Genomic DNA, 17,166 nt, shown 5'->3' with positions numbered 1-17,166 from the left:
GTTGCAGTCAGGGGAGGACTTAACTCTGCAGGAACTAGAGAGTGAGGCCTCCTAGGAGAATTATAAATAATTGTGATTTACTGTGCTGTTTGTTAAAACTTTTAGTTAATTCTCATGGAAACTTTTTTGCAGAAACAACTCCTAACTCCATCAAAAAGTACCTTAGAATGTTTGAGTGTTGCTTCCTGTTGTAGTGTGGATGAATAAAGAATTGTAGTCAGCATTTTATGTATTTATGATTTTCCATACTGTTCAACAACAGTTTACGGCCCCATTTATGTTCATCATTAAATGTGGATATGGCCAGAGAGGGAGATGCAGCAATCTCGTAAAATGTTTGGTGAGTTTTTCCTCCCATCTCCTGCTTCATTTACTCAACTTGACACTGAGACAACTGACAGGAGCCATAAACGTTTTCAAATACTTGTGGCAATTTTTTAATGTCTAACTGTGAATTGAACAACATTTTGTATTTTGAATTTTTTTATTTTTGGTTTGACAATTCTTTAGGGCCCCTTCACACATAACATGATTGAAGCTGACTAGTGCACAAAGGAGGAATTGCATGCCATTCGTGAAAAATCTGAGCCGCCGCTAAGACCTTGTACACCTGTCGCCACAGCCATTCGCGCACATCAGCATCCGAAAGACAGTGAATGCCCTGCAAGTGCTCATTCGATCCTCCACTCGGCAGGTGTCGGCCAAATTCCAGGTGTAACACATGAACATCTAACACCGCTCGCTGGACACTTAGAAAAGCCAGGGCTATTTGCGCTCCTGGTACGAGAGTAGAGAGTAGCTGACCACATTTGAGCTGTCTGTGAAAATTGTCAAAGTGCCCCATGATTGTGGCATAGCCAAGCAACACACGTGGCGTGCCAGAGTTTCAGCTCTTCCCTCAACACATGTGACCTGCATGTGTATCGCATGTGTGTGCATGTGTTGCGCTCCCCCTGCCCCCTCCGCAACACATGTGGCATGTGTGTCTTTTGCGGGGGGTACAGTTGCATGAAATGCTTATATGTGTGTACAGACATGATCACATGGAGACCGGCCAGCCACGTCCGAGCGCACACAGCATGGCAAAGCACCTCTCAGTTGATTATCAGCCAGCAACTCAATGACAGCTGGAAATGACGGCTCAGTGCACGCAAGTTGTTACATTACAAACAGACATCAGACAGATGCAGGACAAACATAATAATACATATACAGAATAAAAATCACAGAATGAAGGTACAGTGAGTGACCCTCTTTTTCTGTGAGCCGCCGAGGTCCTCTGGCACAGGTGGGCATGTCCCAATGTGACCTGCAGCTGTTCAGATATCTGTGCTTGCAAGTCACAGCTGGGGAACACCTGTAGTGGCTTGTACGATACGACCTCACATAACTGTACTGTGAGGCGCGGATGTCGACATGCTGTCCTTAGGTGGAAATAAATTAAAAAACATATTGCTTCAGCTGACCGCAGCATCATCGCACTGCAACGCTGGTGAATATTGTGCCACGCAGGAAATCACCCCATGGGACGCCCCCGCGAGGCGTGTGTCACTGCGGGATTTCCCCACATTGTAATAATTAAAAAACACATATCACATTTGCAGTGGATCACTGCGCACTGGACACGCCATGCCAGCTGGTGTGTTCATGACATGAGAGCCCAGCTCTTCATGAGACGAGTGCATCAGGTAATTCATGTAAAACATCAAAGGGAGAACAGCAATCCTCGTCATTTCATTATTTCCTGGTGTACGTCTAGGCGGAGGCTAGTATTATTACACAAGTATTATAAATTGTGGTGTTTTATTCATTTTTTGCTTCGCTGCTATGTGCGCCACTTTCCATGTCCTCGCACTGTGTTCATGCGCACAAACACGAGCGTGTACGAAACTGTCACTGCAGTATCATGCACGCCTGTCCGACTGTGCGTCCCTCCCGACAGCAGGTGGAACGTTTTTGGTTTTTGGATTTTCTTCCCGTTTCTGTGTCTTTTGTGTTATGTGTGAAGGGGCCCTTACAATTAAAATTATTATCATTATTGATTGATTTTAATTTGAATTGATTTTAAAATTTGTTTTTACAACCCCAATTCCAATGAAATTGGGACGTTGTGTAAAATGTAAATAAAAACAGAATACAATGATTTCCAAATCCTCTTCAACCAATTTTCAATTGAATACACCACAAAGACAAGATATTTAATGTTCAAAGTGATAAACTTTATTGTTTTTGTGCAAATATTTGCTCATTTTGAAACGGATGCCTGCAACATGTTTCAAAAAAGCTGGGACAGTGGTATGTTTACCACGGTGTTACATCACCTTTCCTTCTAACAACACTCAATAAGCGTTTGAGAACTAAGGACACAAATTGTTGAAGCTTTGTAGGTGGAATTCTTTCCCATTCTTGCTTGATGTACATCTTCAGTTGTTCAACAGTCCAGGGTCTACGTTGTCGTATTTTGTGCTATAAACAATCTGGATGGTCTTTTTCCTCTTTTGTCCGGAGGACACGACGTCCATGATTTCCAAAAACAATTTGAAATATTTACTCATCAGACCACAGCTCACTTTTCCACTTTGCGTTTGTCCATTTCAAATGAGCTCAGGCCCAGAGAAGGTGGCAGCATTTCTGGATGTTGTTGATGTATGGCTTTCGCTTTGCATGGTAGAGTTTTAACTTGCACTTGTTGATGTAGCAACGAACTGTGTTAACTGACAATGTTTTTTCTGAAGTGTTCCTGAGCCCACACGGTAAGATCCTTTACACAATGATGTTGGTTTTTAATGCAGTGCCGCCTGAGGGATCGAAGGTCACGGGCATTTAATGTTGGTTTTCGGCCTTGCCGCTTACGTGTAGAAAGTTCTCCAGATTCTCTGAATCTTCTGATTATATTATGGACTGTAGATGATGGAGTCTCTAAATTCCTTGCAATTGAATGTTAAGAAACATTGTTCTTAAACTGTTGGACTATTTTTTTCACGCAGTGGTGATCCTCACCCTATCTTTGCTTGTGAATGGCTGAGCCTTTTGGGGATGCTCCTTTTATACCCAATCATGACACTCACAGTTAGTGTCCTCAGTTCCCAAATGCTTATTGAGTGTTGTTAGAAGGAAAGGTGATGTAACACAGTGTTAAACATACCACTGTCCCAGCTTTTTTGAAATGTGTTGCAGGCATATATTTCAAAATGAGCAAATATTTAGGTCCCCAGATCAAACCTGAAACATTGGGGAGACTGGCCTTTCTCAGTTGCTGGGCCCAGACTTTAGAACAAGCTCCCCCCGATCTATGCATCACCACTGATCTGTGTCTTTTTAAAACTAACCTAAGACTTTGAAAACTGGCTTTTAACACTTAGTAGTGCTGTGATATTTTATTCTGGTTTTATGTATTGTTTGTATATTGTATGTATTTATTATCCTTGATTTTATTTTGTTATTGTATATTGCCCCTGTGTTGTCTGTTTTTAGTTATATTGGAAACCACTTTGGTCACCCTTTGGGCTGTGTTAAGTGCTATATGAAAAAAGTTGGCTGACTTATTGATTTATTGATGATTATTATTATAGCACGGTGGCTTACTGGTTAACACTGTTGCTTCACAGCAAAAAGGTCATGGGATTGATTCCCACCTGTGGCCTTTCTGTGTGGAGTTTCTATGTCCTCCTTGTGTCTGTGAGGGTTCCCCGGGTGCTCCGGCTTCCTCCCACATCCAAAGACATGCTGGTTAGGTGAATTGGAAACTTTAAATTGTCCATAGGTGTGTGTGGGAGTGTGAATGTGTTAGTCTGTCTATATGTGGCCTTGCGATAGACTGGCATCCTGTTCAGGGTGTACCCCACCTCACACCCTATGTCTGCAGGGATACCCCCCCACCCTTAATTGCAGTAAGTGCTTGAAAATGTGTGACTACGTTTACATGCAGCCAATAACCCTTTCATAACCAGAATATTAGGAATAACCCGGTTGAGCAAGGCCATGTTAACACCCGCAAAAACCCGAATATGCTCATATTCCGGTTTTTAAAAACCCGAATATGACCCCTGGGTTACTCCTTTTCTAACCCGAATATCAGGTCATATAAAGTTGCATCGGAATATCCCCATAGAAAGGAACATTATTTTGTGTTCTGCGCATGTCCTATCCGCAAGGAATCTTGGTCTTTTGAGTACGGCAACTACTTGTATGCAGCGCGCGCAACCCACCGGACACAACAGAAGCAGAGGTAAACAAGCATGGGGAAATCCAGACGTGGCAGCACAGCACCACACTTTTGGAGCGAGGAGGAAACCGAGTACTTCATTAGTATCGTGAAAGACATGAATATAATGTCTTTTAATGACGGTAGAAAGTACCAAGATAGCGACATTTACAAGAAGGTGGCCGAAAAGTTACACGAAGCAGGATTTGCACAAACGCCAGACTAAGGATGGGTATCGTGAACCGGTTCCTTTCAGGTATCGTTAAGAAATGATTCGATCCACCGACATCAATAAGCTTTGTGCTTAACGATTCTGTTATCAGTCCTTCAGAGTGGCCGTTGTTTTGGGGGGTGTTTGTCAGGAAAATGATAATTTCTCTACATCTGTAATCAACTTTTCTGCAGCATGGCTTTGCTTTGAACCTTGAACCAATTGAAGCAGTGGTTCGCAGATTGAAACAATGCTTCGAGCTATTGCTTCGTTTATTCTTTCTTTCGCTTAATTTTCCCCCGCTAAAACCCTAAAGAGCATACATCTGTGAGTATTATTTACCTTTTCTATGTTAAACCGACCTGTTAAGGTCTTCTGAAACAGTTGATAGATGTATTTTATAACTTAAAAACGGGAGCGATGCTAATGCATTAGCATGTCTATGGCATTTTCAATGTTAAAAGTTAGCATTAAGCAGTTGCAGCTGTCCTCACGTTCGGGTGCATTTGTTTTCAAATTGTAATATTTCTTAAATTTATTTTTGTTTATATATTAATAATCTAATGATTATTATATACAATATATACTTATTATATACAATTTTAGAGAAAGAGACAAAAAGAACCTGAACAGAAACACAACAGAAAATATAAAAGCAACTAACAATGAACATACATAAATAAATAGATACAGAAATAAATGTTTCCTGTGAACACCTAGTGACTCTCACACCTCCATTTCATCCCTGTCTTATTTAAGTTTAATAACAGTTTGTTTCGGTCAAACCATATTTTCAGTTTGTTAATTTCTTCAGTGATTTCCCCAGAACTATCTGCCAAGCTAGAAAACTGCTGCATCCTAGTAAGAGCAGAATACTACTGGAATGAATCTGAATAAGGAAAGTTGGGTTTTTCCTCACTAAATGGATGCTGCACTCACTGCAGTTTATCATCTGGAATAGCCCCAGATTGCATTTCAGAGCTTCTAGAATTGAAACATTTTCGTGCAGGTGGTGTTGGGGGGTAATTTTGTGTTTCAGCTTTTTTTGTTTTTCACCACTTTCATCCCTGAATATGTCAATCGTGAGTCACTTTTGTGCGGATTAAAGTTACTAACTGGGACTCCTTACTTGTTGCGAGAAAGAAACGAGAATTGTCCTCCGTTCTGTTCACACAGCTCCAAACGCTGCGCGGCTCTCTGACGAGTCAAGTTAGAACGATAGAATCCAGTCGGAATTAATAAATTCAAAGCGAAACACCGTTTTGTTCATTTTTATTTATGTCCAGAGATCAAGGATACAGTGACCAATTTCATATTTATTTACTTTAAGACTCAATGAAATACATAGAAAACCTGTAAAGCCTACTTTTAGTACAAAATTCACAAGCGGTATCGATAAGGGAATCGATAAGGAATAGGATCGATAAGCAGAATCGATAATGGCATCGATATCGATAAAATCTTATCAATACCCATCCCTACGTCAGACCAAATCAAGCACCGGTGGAAGACGTGCGTTGCTATTTAGATGGGGATATTCCAAATTATACCAATGACCATGTATACAAGAGTAACTCTGTCTGCTTAAGCATGTAAAGGGGTTATTCCTAATGATTCCAAAACCGGAATATTGACCTTAACCCAAATATTAACAGCATGTAAACGTGAGTGAGTGAGTAAACATGCAATTACAATGACCACTGTGTATCAGTGGCCCAGGCTCATCACTGATTTGGGATCAGTGTGTGGGACACGTGGGGAAAGTGGTCAGGATTGGACTGAAGATTCTCCTCTCAGCTGTGGCCTGACTAACCTTTCCACTTCTTAAACCCTCACACCCTCTGAGCTGAAGAGGCACAGCTGCAATTACAGCAAAGCTGTAAGAACACAAGATTTGGTTAATGAGCCCAACCAACCAGTCAGGGCTATTCAGCCTTCAACCACTTTGACCTGTGCGGTGTCTACAATACAAATGCACATTATTACCTTTAATTCCTTTTACATACAGTGTACAATTAACACAAGGCCACTATTTCATTTTGACACAATAACTGTAGCATTGGCAATAACTAAAAAAAAAGAAAAGAAAAAGTAGTATGGATGTCTTTGGTCTAACGTGCAACATAGTAACATAAGCATGTTTTGATAAAACCTTCTCTCATCCCAGAAGAACAGAATGAACAGGGACCCATTAAAACTACACCAGATGAGATACTAGCTAGCACCAGTTATAAACGTAGTTCAACCTTCACTCCAGCTAGCTTTAGCCACTGCCCCTTCCTGTTCTGTCTTCACTCCCAATATTGACTTTAGCTACACAGCAGACAGATCAATACTGGGACAAGAACAACAGGTTATAGTTTAAACAGCAGCTGTTTTAGAAAAACTTTTGTTTTCCATTAGCTGCTCACTTGAGGTGGAGCGATGACTAAACTTTTGTGTATAACACTGTTGCTTCCTCAGCCTACTTGTGAAGCCTGATACATCTGCAGAGTTTCAAGAGAATAAAAGCTGGAGTGTTGTGTTTCAGCGTATAACTGCTACAGTACGTCTTGTTATTTAAAATGCCCTCTTAATCTCTGCCTGCCCAGCACATGAAGACTTTAGTACATACCAGAACAAAGCCTCTTTGAAATGTGATTCAGAAATACTGAATAACAACCAAAATGTAGTTTGGTTGCAAAACTTTCAATGAACAAATGAAGCAGCTTTTTCAGCTTTCTGCACACTCCAGTGGGATCAATTCAATTTATTTAATTTTTCATATAGCGCCAAATCACACCAAAGCTGCCTCAAGGCGCTTCACACAAGTAAAGTCTAACCTTACTAACCTCTAGGGCAGTCCATCTCAAATAGTGGTTGGGGGGCACGTGTGGCCGCGGGGAACATGCTTTTTTCCCGTACTACAAAAAAGTGTAATTGCACATCCACTACAGTAAGTGGCAGTCTCATTGTCAAGAGTGTGCACAGGGAGTATTGAGGATTCTAGCATAATGGATGCAGCTCTATGTAGATTTTTTTTTTCACACTACAGTGGGAGACAAGGAAAAATCAGTGTCTTAAAATGTTGGCAGCAAACAGCATGAGGCCAAATAAATTAAGGCATCACTTAAAGACATTACACCCCAATCACGCAGATAAGCAGCTTGAGTTTTTTTCAGCAAAAACGTGCCGAATATTGCCAGCAATCATCCCGAGTTTTTTTCAGCAAAAACGTGCCGAATATTGCCAGCAATCATCCCGCTTTATGAATGCTGCTTCAGTAAACCAGTGAGCACCGTTAGCATCATAGTACCATAGCAGAGGAACTGAGCAGCAATAGACATGGGCTCTGTCATGGTGGATGACGCAAGTGCTGCAAAAATAAAAACTAATAAAAAATAAAATAAAAATCACCAAAAAATAATCATAAAAAGTCAGCACAAATTGTTTTATTCATTTTTGTTTTGTCTGTTAAAGTGTTTTATATATTGTGCTCCCGAGTAAGTGTTCTGATCAATTTGAATTTATTATTATTTATTGATTTTATTTAATTTTGTTTTTCAGTATCAAATGGCAGTCAGTCAAAAAATGTTTACAGTTTAAGGATTTATTTATTTTTTAATTTCAAGCAAAGTGATGCAACTTTTTTCTGTTACAAACTAAAAAAACAATGTTAATAAAGTTATTCTTTGCTGTAAGTTGATCTAAAGTTCTTTCTTTTTTGTTTTCTTTAATGTTAATAAGGATACAATGTTATGCACAGGTGTACTTGTAACAATTTAATGGACAAGTGATACTATTTATAGTCATGGCGGTGAGTGGGACGGGGGGCGCAAAATGTTTTCTTCTTCCTAGGAGGGCGTAACAGAAAATAATTGCGATGCACTGCCCTAGAGCAAGCACACAGGCAACAGTGGTAAAGAAAAACTCCCTCTGATAATATTGAGGAAGAAACCTCAAGCAGACCAAACTCAAAGGGGTGACCCTCTGCTTGGGCCATGCTACTGACCCACTTGACAATACAAATATACAGGAAATTTTGGGAGTCCATGCTGGTGTCCAGGATGGGAGGCTAGGTGGAAGGGGGGGGGGGGGGGGGGGGGGGGGGGTGGGGTTGTGCCTAGAGTGCCTTCATTGAGTGGTGTCAACACAGAACATTGCGCCATCTTGGTTCCAACTATGCTGAACTACTGAATAAACCTTTCATGTTTTTAACATATTCAACATTTTTCTTTATCATTTAACCACATACAGAAACACATCCAGGTACAGGTGCTATCAAAATAAATATAACAATAGTTAAGCTATCAAATTTACATAAGTTTACAATTTATGATGATTTATTTAATTAATTTCAAGCCTGATTTATGCTTCTGCAGCTCTGTAATTCATGCAATGATGTGCGTGACAGTTTTTAAAGTTCTCCATCACTGGATTATGCTTTATTATGAACTAATTTGACCCTCAACAAGCTTTCCTTTCTGTAATCATCACCTCCAAATCAAAGGTAAGCTGTACAGTTTCCTCTTTTACCGACTTTGTGTTGTAAATGTGTGGACTTTTCTGAGCCATTTGTAATCACTGCAAAAAACTATTAAAATATGAAAGAGTGAAAGCAGAAAAGTGTCAAATCACAGCCTTTTGCTGTGTCTGATTTAACAGTTGCATGTCAAGCTGCGGGTCCGAGTCTGGGCGCGGTGTGAAAAAAATAAATGGTCGGGCTTTAAATCATGGAAATGACTCCGGCCCAATGTGCTCAGGGCTTTTAATGGAAATACATTGCGATCGGACGGTACAGTTTATCCGATGTGAGCAAAAATGAAGTCGCTTCCATCTCACACGGTTGACTTTATTTTCCCAAATTTTTCTTCTGTTCAGATCTGAAGGGAATCTGTACATCTTGAAGCCCTTGCTGTGACTATTTGTGCATCCATATTCACAACAACCCGGCATTTTCATCAAATAAATAAATAAAACAGCTGGATTTGCATGCAGACAGATTAACAGTGAACGCTATTTTGAACCCCATATGGCACCATGAGTCACTTGACTGGTTTGTTTCAACTCGTCATGTCGCCACTCTATCAATTAAGGCACTCTAGTTGGGTCCACAGATCCTGTCTATTTCATGACCACTGCAGAAGAAGACACGCACCGCCACTTCTGGATGGAGCCGTAGCTTGGACAGAAAGAAAAAAATAGAATCAGGCAGCAGAAAGACTACAAATAAGGTATAATTTGTCAGCATTATGCAACAAGAAAAACAGAAGAAATACTAAGGTGATCGCCGGCCACTAGCCATAGCTTCACAAAAAGACAGACTTTAGATAAAGTTAAGGCTTTGACCCACTCTGTTTACTAATAAAATTAATTTAAAAGGGTAAAAAGCATAGTAACATACTATACCAGTATGTTAGCCATACAAAAGGGAAAATAAGTGCATCTTAAGTCTGGACTTGAAAGTCTCCACAGAATCTGACTGTTTTATTGATGCAGGGAGATCATTCCACAGTCCAGGCTGGTACGTAGGGTTTAAGTAGGTCAGCTAAGTAGGGAGGTGCTAGTCTGTAAATAATTTTATAGGTTAGTAACAGAATCTTAAAATCTGATCTCACTGGGACAGGAAGCCAGTGAAGAGACGCCAAAATGGGTGTAATGTGGTCAAACATTCTGCTTCCTGTCAAAAGTCTGGCAGCAGCATTTTGAACCAGTTGGAGACCCCTAATGCTGGACTGCGGTAAACCAGAAAATAGAACATTGCAGGACTCCAGTCTAGAAGAAACAAAAGCATGAATCTGGTTTTCAGCATCAGCCATAGACAGGATGGGACAAATCTTCGCTATATCTTGCAGGTGGAAGAAAACAGTCCTAGTAATATCTCTAATGTGGAGGTCAAAGGACAACGAAGGATCAAAATTTGCCTCAAGTACCTCACTTTATCAGTGTGATGTATGACACACGATCCTAGGCTAAGGGATTTACCATTTGACTTATTGAAGGTATAAGAGAAATGGTAACTGTACTGGATTGCATAACTCACATACCAAAATGTCTAAACGGACCCAGTCTTTAAAAAAGGAAAATTGTATAGCGTGCAGTCTTGTGTGAACGCTGTGTATTTGCTGCTGCCTATCTTGGCCAGGAATCCCTTGGAAAAGAGGTTGTTAATCTCAATGGGATTTTCTCCTGGTTAAATACAGGTTAAATGAGTAAAATAACGTACAAACCTTTGTCCGCGTGTGCTATGCCACATCTTGGGAACCATTGGCCATATAACCTTTGGTATGGTGGCCCTAAGAGGCCAAATGGCTTTTGCAGAGTTTTTCTATTTGCTGGTGTTCTCTTGAGTTGCAGTGAATTTGGCCTCTTGCAGTGCATTTGGCCTCTTAGGGCCACCGTACTTTGGCATGAAATTATTTACAGAATACAAGTTTAGATAAACCCAAATGGAATGCTTTTTCAATTCATTCCTCAGTAACCACTGAGGTCACTTAAATTACCTAGTGAGACAAGTTTCTATGCTTTATTTAAACGTTTTACATGAAAATGACAAGAAACACCTATTCTGACATTTCTTCCCAATTATAATATGTTTTGTGAGAGAAATGTTCTTTGGCTTCAATTACTCAGAGATGCTGTGCTTCTATGTCTTTGACCCAACTTAATGTCGCTTTTGTCCATTCAGCTGCTCCCGTTTTTGTTCGGGGTCGCCACAGGTGATGCAGCCAGATCCATATTGGCATATGATACAAGTTTTACTCTGATTGCCCTTCCTCACGCAATGTAGAGAAACAACCTGGAGAAACACACACAGCCTGGCTGGTGTTCCAAAGAGGTCTCCCATCCAAGTACTAACCAGGCCTCGCACTGCTTAGCTTCTGAGATCTTATGGGATCAGGCTGACACAGAGCAGATCGGCTGCTTTAATCCAACTTAATAATTTGCTGAAAATAAACCAGAAATTCCTGTTTTGACATTTCAACAATTCTGTGGACATTTGTGTTGACAGGCCAATCCAGAATGTGAAGAACCACAGTTGAAAACAATACTTTCAAGTGATGGTAATGTAATGCAAAAGGGAAAATTGTTTTGGGCTGGAAGCATTAACAGGTGCCATGTGTCACCACATCCACCACACCACAGAACCACCTTGGATATATTGCCCTTGGCCTATATATTGCTTCTCAAAATTCAAAATGATACATTGTACGTCCAATACTCGATATCTATCACGATCTCGACACATCTGTGTGCTTAAAGCTGCTTAGTATATTAATTTTATTTAAATGCACTTAGCTATTTAATACTTTAGTTATACTCCTTAATGGGTGTTGTATAAATATTTTCTTTTGCACATTTTCAATTTTTATTTGCCTTTACACAGTCCCAAATTGGCATCACAATCTATAGTGCATCCGGAAAGTATACACAGCGCTTCACTTTTTCCATATTTTGTTATGTTACAGCCATATTCCAAAATGGGTGAAATTCATTTTTTTTCCACAAAATTCTCCACACAACACCCCATAATGACAATGTGAAAAAGACTGTTTTGTTTTTTGTTTTTTAAGATTTTTGCAAATTTATTAAATACAAAAAACTAAAACAAAACACCCTCAGAAATCACATGTACATAAGTATTCACAGCCTTTTGTTATGTGTCGGACGCAGCTCGGAGAACCGACCAGCGTTTGAAGGACCCAGTATGAAATAAGCAGAGCACGGTACAAAGGCTAACTGAATTTAATACATAACAGTGATAATACAAAAAGGTGCGGTCTGGCGTGGTGCGCTCCCAGCAGCGCTAACGGTCCGGAGCCAGAAGCTGTTTCGGACCCAAGGACCCCGCCGACACCCCCCAGGTGGCCGCAACAACCGAGTCTGTGAAAGAAGGAACCATTATGTGAGTCCACACTCTACACACAGAACACTTAAAGGTGTACAAACAGCAAACACTTCCTGGCTTGATTGCTGATCAGCTTCCCAACCTGCAGGCATGGAACATCCCGTTCACAAAACTCCACCGCAGTGGAAGCTGATACATGACTAACATACAGCTCAATACAATAAGGTGTGAGGGACACCACATTTACTGACTGTATAACTGTTAGTCACAAAATCTAACGTACCTCAGGAAGTGTGCTGACGAGCGTGAGACCTCACCCCCTCCTCTTTCACAGACTGTGCATCAAACCTGGACGTTTCTCAGCATCCGCTGCTGATGAGATGGCTCCCGAGACGACGATCTCACCCGTCTGGTCACAAGGTCGAGTCTCTGGCAAATACACACTGTGCACTCCAGTCTTAAATGCCAACATGCTCCAATCCATCCAGATGCACCTCAGCTGTGAGTCCTGACGAGTCGCAGGTGATCAGGGTGAGGTCCTGACAGCCTCAGCAACACAGCCACTCAGTCCCAAATGCACGCCACCTGGGAGGAAAACAAAAAGACAAACAAACCGGCAGCCAGGCCCCCCCAGCCATATAACACCTTTGCCATGAAGCTCAAAACTGAGCTCAGGTGCAGCTTGTTTCCACTGATCATCCTTGAGATGTTTCTACAGCTTAGCTGGAGTCCAACTGGGGTAAATTCAGCTGAGTGGACATGATTTGGAAAGACACACACCTGTCTACATATAAGGTCACACAGTTGTCAGTGCACATCAGTGTACAAACCAAGCATGAAGTCAAAGGAATTGTCTGTAGCACACCTGGGCATTTTACGGCCCGCGGGCCGTATCCGATCCTTTGGCTGACTCGGACCGGCCCGCAAATACCTGGAAATTAAAGAATAAATATTTACTATTCTATCAAGTTAGTGTTGCGGGTGGCCTTTGTCCACCTCCCAAGCTGTTTGTGGCTGCGTGTGCGTGTCCTCCGGAGTATAGGAGAGCCTGGCGCTGAGCGATCGCCCCACGCCAGACAGCCTGGTACCGCGTCATTGCGTAATGCATGCCACACAGCCGCACAGCCTGGCATGGCGCCATCACATAATAGCAGAGCCTGACACGGAGCGATCACCCCACGCAGCACAGCCTGGCATGGCGCCATCACGTGTGCCACACAGCCTAGCATGGCACCCTCACGTAATAGCAGAGCCTGGCACAGAGCAATCACCCCGCACCACACAGCCTGACACGGCACCATCACATTGCCACACAGCCACACAGCCTGGCATGATGCCATTGCGTAATGGCAGAGCCTGGCATGGAGCGATCACCCCTCACCACACAGCCTGGCACAGCATCATCACGTCCACCACACAGTGTTCGTGTGATCCATGGGGAACTATCTGTGGGGACAGCAACGGAGAGGGTGGACAGAGCCATGGATCCAGCGCTGTATCCATGGTTTTGGTTTTGGTTTGGTTTTATCCCCACTTTCAGTCCCGTAATCGTGAATGCTTCTTTTTCACACTCCTGTGCTCTTGGTGCGCAGATTTTTCTGTGATGGGAAAGGTGCAGGATCATTCGTCCACCTTTTCCTGACTTTTTCTCCTTTGTTCAGCTGTCCTCCTGTCGTTGTGTGACCAGGCCTTTATGATTGTACTAAAACCACATTGCTTTTACGAGGTCTGTTAGAAAAGTATTGGACCTTTTTATTTTTTTTCAAAAACCTGATGGATTTGAATCACATGTGCTTGCATGAGCAAAACTTGAACCTTCGTGCGCATGCGTGAACTTTTTCACGCCTTTCAACTGCATCATTTTCTGGTAAGCAGCCTTTGTGTGAGGTGTGTGTCGTGCGCTCGGCGTTTTTTCATTCCAATGAAAAAGACGGAATGACTGGAGCGGCGCCGCATCAAATTTTGCCAGAAACTGGGCGACAGCCAGGTGGAAACCATTCAGATTATTGAGACGGCTTTCAGTGACTTTTCAGTCGTGTGACTATCCGAGAAATTGTGGAAGAGGTGGGCATGTCACAGCATGTCCTGTGAGACTGAGACGCTTTTGCTCCGCCGTCAGCTTCGTGCCGAAACCATCGGCATGATTTTCACCGCCGCTCTTTTCATGGCCAAATCTTCTGTCACAGTGGAATGTACCGAAAAAGTGCTGATGTCCACCTCTTCCGCAATTTCTCAGATAGTCACACGATGGTCCCGCATCACCACAACGTTCACTTTGGAAATGATCTGGTCATTTCAGCGTGTTGATGGCCGACCGGAGCGCGGCTCGCTCTCCACCGTTGTGCGGACGTCTTTAAACCGGTTGTACCACTCCTTAATCTGTGTGATGCCCATAGAATCATCATCTCTACATTTACAGATTACGTCAAACAACGAGCCACCAGAAGGGGGAAGGGTGAGGCTTAAAAGCGAACAAACTGATTAACGGGTGCAAGGAATCACAGAGGAAAGGAACCACAAAGTTCCGTGATAATTACAGGAACACAAGGAGACTGAAAACTAACAGACATCTGAAGATAAGCAGGAACATAAATCCTAATAATGAAAAATAACAAAAGACAGAAGACCAAAATACACATCAAGTACAAAACAAAGGTGGAACTCAGGAGTGAGTGCAAGAAAATGAAAACCAACATGAAAACTAACAATAAACACAGGCAATAAAACTACAACAGAAACTACACAAATCAAACACTAGTGAAGAACATGGCACTCAAATGTGAGGACCAAGACTAGCAGACTACCGACATAGACAAGGGACACACCACAGGGATAACAAACATCAATGACCGACACGGGCAGGGGAGTGAACACAACAGATTACAAACACCCACACAGAAGTCACAGACATAACTGACAGAACGCACATACACGCCAGCGACCCACACAGTTGACACACAGTGGAGGACACACACAGACAACCAATGGGGTGCGGGCAGCAGACAAACCCATAACCCATATACACAGAACAAAACAGAGGACTGAACACAAACCCATAACAAAAAGCACAGACAGGGCAGGCAAACGCACACTCACAACACAACCATCTCAGTAATCCACCAATCAAGCATGTATGGTAGAGTGGCCAGACGGAAGCCACTCCTTAGTAAAAGGCACATGGCAGCCCAGCTGGAGTTTGCCAAAAGGCGCCTGAAGGACTCTCAAACCATGAGAAACAAAATTTTCTGGTCTGATGAGACGAAGATTGAACTCTTTGGTGTGAATGCCAAAAGCATCATGTTTGGAGGAAACCAGTCACCATCCCTACAGTGAAGCATGGTGGTGGCAGCATCATGCTGTGGGGATGTTTTTCAGTGGCAAGAACTGGGAGATTAGTCAGGATTGAGGGAAAGATGAAAGCAGCAATGTACAGACACATCCTGGATGAAAACCTGATCCAGAGTGCTCTTGACCTCAGACTGGGGCGACAGTTCATCTTTCAGCAGGACAATGACCCTAAGCACACAGCCAAGATAACAAAGGAGTGGCTTCAGGACAACTCTGTAAATGTCCTTGATTGGCCCAGCTATCTCTGGAGAGATATGAAAATGGCTGTGCACCGATGCTCCTCATTCAACCTGATGGAGGTTGAGAGGTGCTGCAAAGAGGAATGGGCAAAACTGCCCAAAGATAGTTGCACCAAGCTTGTGGCATCATATTCAAGAAGATTTAATTGGGCACCATGGTCTTGTTTGAGGGCAGGCGCTAAAGGGTTAAAATGTGACGTATATGACACAAAAAATGTACTTCAAGGGGACAGCCACATCTTTCCCCATCAGAAACATGGCACTCTCTTTGAGTTTTTAGTCAAATTACACAGCAAACAAAAAGTGGGCATATGTTGTCATTTGTTTATGACCCATAGCTCAAACATGTTTAGGCGGTTGTGCAGGCGAGAGAACGCAGCTACTCTGGCTACGTGACTAGACTAACACTTACAGGCACAACCTCTCCTATTTGCCTTGCCTTCCCTTCTCCACTGGGAACCGCAAAAAACTGCACATTTTGCGGCTGCTTTAGAAAGCCAAAAACAAAACAATAACCATATCTCCATTAACAGTGATGCTGTCTTTGAGCAGGCTGTCCCCTTAAGTGGTCAAATCTTGCAATATTACGCAGTGGTTCAAATGAGACTGCACTGCTCTATCACTGCCAAAGGTGTATCAACAAGGTATTGAGCAATGGCTGTTTATACTTCTGTAAATGTGATTTCTTAGTTTTTTATTTTTAGTAAATCTGCAAAAAATTCAAAAATTTTTTTCATGTTGTCATTATGGGGTGTTGTGAATAGAATTTTGGAGGAAAAAATAATTTACTCCATTGTGGAATAAGGATGTAACATAACAAAATGTAGAAAAAGTGAAGCACTGTGAATACTTTCCGGGTGGACTATACATGTTTGTTTGATAAGATTACTAACCCCAAAAGCCTTAATCATTTTCATATTTATGACTTCACAAACCCTAACTTTAAAGCTAGAACCCCAAACTGACACAGTTAGGGCCCTATATCACAGAGCGCGGCTGTTGGAGAGCAGCTGGAGATGCAAATTAGCGCGCAAACACACAAACAAGTGACGCAGTTGGTATGATATCTTACTGAGTGGCCACACGCAACTGAACAAATATGACATGTTTGCACACAAAGTGTTCATCTCTTATTATCCTACTATCCATGTGAAGAGACTGCAGAAATCCCCCCACTGTTTCCAATAATGACAAAATAAATAATAAAAATAACACCCACTGACTTGCAGAATGATGTCCCTGCAGGATCTATTGTACTATCTTCCATGTCCAGTGTACAATCCACAGCTTATATGATCCTTTTGTCCTCGGATCTGTGCACAGCAATCATTCACGG

The 17,166-nt window shown here is 42.1% G+C and overlaps 1 protein-coding gene across 3 annotated transcripts in view; it reads right to left on the bottom strand.

The window, feature by feature from the left end:
* The window catches only part of LOC117512327 (adenylate cyclase type 6-like), a 167,421-nt gene that overhangs the window by 116,974 nt on the left and 33,281 nt on the right, over nt 1-17,166 (bottom strand). The window contains exon 1 of one of the 3 annotated variants that reach the window (XM_034172347.1): nt 17,054-17,078. The exons of the other annotated variants lie outside the window; for them this stretch is intronic. The gene's annotated coding sequence lies outside the window, so the exon portion shown is untranslated. Of the gene's footprint in view, nt 1-17,053; nt 17,079-17,166 lie in introns of those variants that run through there. 3 annotated transcript variants of the gene reach the window in all.

Source organism: Thalassophryne amazonica, chromosome 6 (assembly GCF_902500255.1).
Source record: "Thalassophryne amazonica chromosome 6, fThaAma1.1, whole genome shotgun sequence".
Taxonomy (NCBI): domain Eukaryota; kingdom Metazoa; phylum Chordata; class Actinopteri; order Batrachoidiformes; family Batrachoididae; genus Thalassophryne; species Thalassophryne amazonica.
The sequence above is the reverse complement of the archived record's forward strand: the minus strand, read 5'-3'. Positions and strand labels throughout refer to the sequence as shown.